At 34.8% G+C, this 8,103-nt stretch overlaps 1 long non-coding RNA gene across 1 annotated transcript; it reads left to right on the forward strand.

The window, feature by feature from the left end:
• Window positions 1-6,999: 6,999 nt before the first annotated feature.
• On the forward strand, window positions 7,000-7,489 carry LOC107488976 (uncharacterized). The gene is made up of 3 exons (XR_008009427.1): window positions 7,000-7,097; window positions 7,299-7,343; window positions 7,417-7,489. It is a non-coding gene; the product is annotated as an uncharacterized LOC107488976 (long non-coding RNA).
• Window positions 7,490-8,103: the final 614 nt, after the last annotated feature.

An 8,103-nucleotide genomic window follows, 5' to 3' on the forward strand; every position in this document is an offset into this window, starting at 1 on the left:
CATAAGCTTGCCATGGAAAGGAGTAAGAAGGATTGGATGAAGACTGTAGGAAAGCAGAGAGACGGAAGGGAAGGCATCTTCATGCGTTTATCTGAAGTTCCTACCAATGAATTACATAAGTACCTCTATCTTTATCTTATTGTTATTTTCGTTCATCATCATATCAATTGAGTTTGCCTGACTAAGATTTACAAGATGACCATAGCTTGCTTCATACTAACAATCTCCGTGGGATCGACCCTTACTCGCGTAAGGTTTATTACTTGGACGACCCAGTGCACTTGCTGGTTAGTTGTGCGAAGTTGTGTAATGCCATGGTATTGAACACCAAGTTTTTGGGGTTCATGACCGGGGATTATGAGAGTTGTGAAAAGTATTGTTCACAATTTCGCACACCAGCACGTCACCTTGCTCAAGTCGATCTTGTGCTCCTTTGAACTTGAACCATTGTATTTTCCCTTGTTCTTCATCATCCTTCTAAATCTCCTAGCAAAAAACAAAAGCTCATCATCTGAAATACTATCACTAGACTCACTCTCTTTTGGTTCTATTTGTGATTTGAAGGCTATTCCCTTTTTCTTTGAGTCTTTGTTTGTGTGTGTGGTTTCATAGGCAATGAGTTTTTCTTTCAGCTCATCATAGGTTATGGGGCTTAGGTTGTTACTCTCGGTTAGCACAGTGGTAGTGGTTTGCCATTCTTTTGTGAGGCTTTTAAGGAGTTTTCTCACCAAGGTTTGTTTAGCATAGTTTGTACCCATAGCATCAAGGTTGTTGATTATGATTGAGAATCTCTCAAACGCTTCATCAATGCTTTCTCCATCCTTCATGTTAAACATCTCGTACTCTTTTCGCAGCATATCAATCCTCGTTTCTTTGACTTGTTTAGTACCTTTGTGTGTAACCTAGAGTTTTTCCCAGATTTCTTTGGCTGTCTTGCATCTAGACACCTTCTGGTACTCTTCAAAGCTGATAGCACAGTGAAGAAGGTTGATTGCTTTAGCATTCAACTCTATCTTCTTCTTATCATCTTCATTCCATTCAACTTCTTCTTTTGGAGTCACTACTCCATCAGCACTTGTTTTTGTTGGGATCTTGGGACCGCTCACAACGATCTTCCATATGTTGTAGTTAATGGACTAGATGAATATCCTTATCCTTTCTTTTCAGTAGGCATAGTTCTTCCCGTTGAAGAAAGGTGGTCGGTTGTTTGACTGGCCTTCAATGAGGGTGTAGGCAACTGTGGTTGTGCCCAAGTTGTTCGCCATTGAATCTTTGCTCCAAGCAGTTAAGCTTGATTCTTGAGACCTTAGCTCCTGATACCAATTGGAGGTTGTGGTAGGCTTAGAGAATGGGGGTTAAATCTATTCCTTCCTTTTAAGTTGCTGTTATGACCTTTTAAAACAAACTTTCAATTCTAATTCTGTTTGTACTCAGCAGCAGAAATTTATGAGACAATTTATTTTTGTCTCATGAATATCAGAAAATAGAACACAGCAGAAAAGAGAAAAGCTAACACTAGCATATATCCTAGTTTGGTTGCTTTGTGCTATGCAACCTACGTCCAGTCTCCTCCACAACAATGGAGGAATTTCCACTATAGTTAAAAGTATTACATACACCAATTTCACACTCAAGTTCTAACCTAACTTGACATTGGCTATGCTAACACCTAACTACTCACTTTTAGTGCTAACCCAACTAAGAAAGGGATACCTAACAGGTACAAGATACAAGACACTTAACCAACCTAAAGAAATCAGAAAATAACTCTAGGCTTTTCACTCAAGCGTATCACTCAGCCTTTTTCCACTCATGGCTTTTACTTGAGCTTTCTCACAATGCTTTTTCTCACAAGAAATTACAGAAAGATAAACATAGAAAAGTACATCACAATCTGTAAAACATGAAAGAGATTGACTTCATCAGCAGCCTCTTTGCTATGTGCAAAACCAGATTCGCAAACCTCAGATACAGTTCTTCAATATTGGCCGAATGCTTCTTTGAAAGAAAGCATTATCCAAGTAGAGGAACTTCTTTGCAGAACTCAACTCTCAAACTCTGGTTTTCTCTCCTTACTTCTGAATGAGTAGAAAGTCTTCTTTTAACTCCTTGTATGTTGCTGGGTTCTTCTTCCAAGGTCAACACCTTGAGCCTTGAGCTTCACCAACCCACAGATTCACTTTTTCTCCTTAAACCTTAGATTAGAAACTTTGCTTCTGACTTTTTCATCTTGACCGAAAGCCATAAAGCAGCAACCACATGAGTCTTCCAATGGTCAACTTAATCTGAGCCCTTGAAAACCAACTTGGTCCCCAAGACATGTTTGAGACCGTAGATATGCAGCAGAGAGGAACAGAAATCCTCTTTTCCATATAGCCTCAAAACGGAGATACAGAGGGTTGAAGATGAAGAGAAGAAAGTGTGTTGCATGTAAGAGGAAATGAATTACCTTGAGCTTTCTGATCTTTTCTAGATATGGTTGATTAGACCTCACCCTTCTTTGCTTAACCTTCTCTTTCCTTCTTCTTTCATGGCTAGCTTAGGGACTAAGCTCTCTTTCTTATTTTTTCTAAGTTCAGTGATTTGATTGGGACAGAGAAGAGAAGAACGTTGCTTTGGTAAAAGCAAGTCAGAGGGAATGAAGGCTTCAATCTTGTATGAGAAGCTTTATGGGATCAAATTGGATCTATGGATACGGGATTGGATCGGGTTTGATTTGCTTGGCCCGTTGGATCCTTTATTTGTTTTCTTTTGGGCTTCGTTTTAGTTGTCAACCCATCATCCTTGTTTCATTTTCCATTTTGTTTGGGCTATAATTTAAATTTTGGCCTGCAATATTTTATAAATAATTAGTAATATGTAATTAAAATTAATCAACACTAATTATTTATTTTGCCCAAAAATAATGTTTGTCATCACTAATTAATTTAGTTAATTTCTTAACTCAACAGTCTCTTGGTCCATTATGACATAGGGGAGTAAACCATTCACCAAAGAGGTAAAAAAACAAAATAACATAGAAAAGTAGACTATTACCCTATTAGAGGTCTTAACTTTATTGATCAATTATATGTAGTAGTACTTACACCTAATATGCTGGAAACTTGCTCTGTTATGTAACTGTTACTCTGATTTAGTCTTTTGGTATTTTGTTAATGCTGAAAACTTACTCTATTTTGCAATATTATTGATAAGAAACAAAAAGTTGTTTGTATGGAGAGGTATTGAAAAAGAGACAATGAGGATCATCAACAACATTCTAATATAGACATTGAAAGAGAAGAATGTGGAATATGCATGGAAGTGAATAGTAAGATTGTGTTGCCTAACTGCATCCATGCTATGTGCTTGAAACGTTACCGTGAATGGTACTCACTCTTTCTTGGTTGCTACTGCATCATGATTCTTTGTACTTCTCCATCAATATATTGTTGCAGTTGAATGTTATTTGGCAGTGTTTAGGTTGCTTTCATGCTTAGTTGTTGATTAGCACGAGAATATTGTTATGAGAAAGAAGGCAATGAAGGGCAATACTGACTGCAATATTGGTGCTTAAGTTGTTTGCAATATGTTCTTATATGATTCATCAAAAATATTGTCTTCAATTTTAGATATCCATTATCATCATCCGATTGAAATTTGGTTTGATACATGATAATATATCTACTTAGTGTTTTGGGTCTTTACATTGATCATTCTTTTGCAATTGCATACCAAACTTAAAGAGTTGTTGTTGCAGATGCATCAATCACTGTATCTCATTTATGACATGTTTTTTAGGAGAACAAGATCCCAATCATGGCCCTTTTGTCGCGATAGTCTGAAGAGAGTGAACTCGTGCGATCTCTGGGTACTTACCGATAACCACCAGAGTATGATGAATCATGTTTGTTACTTTAAATTGACACATTCACATGGCAAAACAGAACATGCACTTAAGGGATCAAATTCAATTATACCATTGAACCATTTTATTCTCTTATTTGTAGGTATATATATGGTAGAGTTTCTCCCAAATTAGATGTTTTTGCTTTTGGGGCTTTATGAGCTTATTTCTGCTAAAGAAGCTATGATCAATGGTGGTGCTGAAATCAAGGGACTTATAGCTTTGGTGAATTTTGATACCCTACTATGCATTACTTCTTCTTTTGTGTGTGATAATTGATAACATTAGAGGGCCTAGTGACTTTACATAAGTAATTCAAATTATCTTTATGTTCCTTCTTTTCTAATTTTTTTGGTGATTTTTGTGGCAGTTTCATCAAATTTTTTATCAACCAGATCCTAAAGGTGGTCTTAAAGAACTGGTGGATCCTAGGCTTGGAGATAATTTAGGCTTGGAGATAATTACTCAATTGATTTAGTTTTCAAGGTATTATCTACTAGGTCAATAGACTGTGTGAGGCTCCTATTCAATTCTACCATTGAATTGGAGTGACTCGTGCCTACTACCACCTGTCCTGTATTAGTGCTAAGGTAGTAAATGTAACACGGTCCCTGTTCCAATCTTCAGGTACCTTTTCATGAATTGTCAGAATATATCTAACATGATGTTGCAACACCAATGATACTTTTCATTCAGTTTATTTCTATTGGATTCTGTTAACAGGAAATACTCTTGGAGAAATTGCTGGTGAGAACAAGTGAGGAGGAGTTCTTTGAGTCAAATATGATGACTAATCATCCTCATTCAAGGCCTTCAGTAGTACAGATTCATCCTTCATATAATGCCAATCCATCCATGCTTCTTGCAGCTTTTTCAAAGCAAGAGTTTAGGAGGCAACATATTCCACAAGGCTGGCCTCAAAAGTTGGTAATATACTGATTTCTTTGTCCTATTTTCTACAGTGTCCTCTTCTCCTTCCTTGTTTTGGTATTTATCTTTTGTGTGAGATTATCCATGAAAATCTCACACTTTTTTTATGAATTTAATTTGGCGTACATCATTGTATAAAAGTTTCTAAACAAATATTTAATTATGCGCTGCCACATTATAGAAGTAGTATGTGATTGATAATAATAGTGTAAGACTCTTATATTAACAAAGCACTGAAGCTAAGGTGCTTTTCTTTTGTGTGGTATATTGGTATCTAGAGTTAGACTGTTGTATTCTTAGGTTTCTGTTTTTGTACTTCTCTCCTCTTGTTTTTAGCAATTAGCATAATCCTTGGGAAAAAAAGGGGTGATTTTCTTTAGCAATTAATATATTCACTTTCCAAAGTGTGTTCGACTAATCCCTTATACTCTCACAGCATAGAATCCTAAGCGGTACAACACACTTTCTACTTCAACAAGTTCGTCTCAGTTTTCTTCTTTCTTCGATCTGCATCTCTTTTCTCTTTCAATATTTACACTTAGCTAACTATCTATTCTATGTTCAATTTTCGTTTGCAGGAATGGCTGACGTAGTCCAAGAGGTTGGCGTTGTTCCAGATCCTACTCAGATCGATGTCAAGCTTTTCAACCGCTAGAGCTTCGATGACGTTCAGGTACTTCTTCTCTCCCCTTCTTCCTTTAATTAAGAAAGAAAAACACCAATTGTTTTTCTCACTCTGCAAATTGATGTTTCGTGAGCTAAAATAACAAGTTTTACTTATTTTCTGTTATTTCGTATTTGAATGTTTAGCTTTAAGTTCAGCGTAATTTGTTTTTTGGAGCAATATGTTTCAATTATTAATGAAATAAAAAAAGTTTTAATATAATGCATTTCATTTTTTCTATTAAGATGAAGCTAATTGTGAGTTAAATTAACTAAACCGTGGACCGAAACTGTTAGATCACTAGTTTGTAGCTCAATTGGTAGTTAAAGTTGCTATTGAGAAACATTTGAATTCCGATATAACAATCATAGTAGAACCTTAGTGATCTCAAACACTTTGAGGTTATTGAGGTTTTAATACTTATAATTAACTCTACAAAGTGAAACATAATTGTTCGATGCACTTCCGTGTTAGCAGTTTTGGTATGTTCTGTGATAAATTATAACTCATTTGTTTTTACATTGGCTGGATTTTTGGCTTGCCTGCAGATATTTCTATCTTAGCCTATTCGATAGCGAACTAGAGGCTGCAAGGTTTTACCAATCGTATATCAAAATTCCTTACACTAATTGCCTTAAAAAAATTTGGATTCCTTATTTTTAATCACTTCACTCTTGTTTTTCTTTTTTGATATTTTAGTGTTCTAACATTGCAAAATTGATTAACATAATATTTCGTCTTAGCTTTATAAAACTAAACATAATATTTCACTCTCCTCCTCCTTCTCCTCCTAAGCTTCTTCCACTTCTCTTCTTTTTTCATCTTTTCATTTCAAAAAAACCAAAACTACTACTTGTTTCTTTGCCTCATTGCCAAAACCACCACTGCCTTAAGCTTAGTGTGAAACCAAATTACTTTCATTCAATCATATATATATATATAGAGAGAGAGAATATATTCACCGGGATTTCAGATACCATTTTTCTCAGTATCAATTATCAAGTATCAACTCTATTACTACACATGACTTCTTTGATTATCAAGCATTTTGATTATTATTATTATTAGTTTTTTCTCCGGTTGTTTTGTTGCAATGCGACAGTAATTACGGCGTATTGATGAGAACATGGAAAGGAGCATGATAACCATAGCAACTATTTTCTGCAATTTAGATTTTCACTAGCAACACTTTCAGGTTTCTCTTTCTCTCTCAAAAACTTTTTGTTTATTGTTACTACTACTACTACTTCCTTGGAGTTTAATGGATAAGGTAATTTAATTTAATATTCAAAACATGTCTTGTAGCTTATTTTTCTGTCATTTACAAATTTGTTGATTATTTCATGAACCTAGTTTCTTAACTGGAATACTTGGTGGTAAAAAGTATTTTATAGCAGGAATCTGACATGTTCACTTTCTCTGCAGATTGAACCCATTCACAATCTTTTTGCTGCTCTTTTCCTAGCTAGCATTGGAATGTTGATTCATGTTCATTTTCTCTGGAACTATGTTGATATTTTGGTAGCATCTGAAACTCATGTTCATTTTCTCTGGAACCATGTTGATTCATGTTCATTTTCTCTTCTCAGTCGTGCTTCTAATCTTCATCTAGTTGAGGTTTGTGCTAAAATGGTTGTGACTATACTGATGAATCCAGTCTTTAATAGTTTAACGATTTCTAATAAAAAATATCCCTGATGTTCTTATTATACAGTGATTTTGCTTTATCCATTGAACCCAAAAAGGCAGAACTGGTGATATAGATTGATACTTAATTTTTGCCAACCAATAGGAATTCTGATATTTTATTAATTTCAGGGTAAACTATATTTGCTGCTTCTTGGGACCACAGCTCTTAGTCTGGTATGAAACATTTTTATATATTTGAATTAACAGCTAAAAGGATCCGTAACTGATCCATAATTGGGGGTTATAGTCTTGCAGATTTTAAAATGCTGTGAACATGGCAATATACACATATAGTTGATAAACTTGGTGCAAAGAAATGGATAGGACAATAAAAATTTCTCTCTCTTTTAAAGAGATTGTTCTTTCATTAAAAAGAAAATTTGAATTGAATGTCAATGTTAGACAAACTTTGATGTGGGAAAAAATTATCCATTCTTTAATGTTGAAGTTTACAAAGATCAAGTGTTTAAGTCTGAAAAGCGTAAAGTATATCATAAGCTACCATCAGTTTCAATGCTTTGAATTCAGTGATATTGCTATTAATTTATTATGAATGCATAATCCCATCAATAATTTCTCAGCTAATTTCTTCAGGTAACAACTCCTTTACTTTGCTAATATGTAGAAACTATAATTAGATATTCAGTCATGTTTTGCTACATTTGTAAAAGTAGTTGTGTTCATGCTTGCTACTTGAATGGTTTGGGTAAAAGATTGGATTTGAAATTTAATCAAAAGTAATTGCAGTGGTAACAACTCCTTTTTGGTTCTTTTTTCTAATAATTGCCTTATTTGTTGTTTGAGTGTAGATCGGATATAGTAAGGTAGACATCCTCTGCTCAGAAAGTGAGAGCAGCGAATAATTTTAATAGACCAAGAATCTAAAGAAGCAAGTATATTGCCATCATCACTAAGAAGCTCAAAAAAGAATGAA

This window comes from Arachis duranensis, chromosome 5 (genome assembly GCF_000817695.3).
Source record: "Arachis duranensis cultivar V14167 chromosome 5, aradu.V14167.gnm2.J7QH, whole genome shotgun sequence".
Lineage (NCBI taxonomy): Eukaryota > Viridiplantae > Streptophyta > Magnoliopsida > Fabales > Fabaceae > Arachis > Arachis duranensis.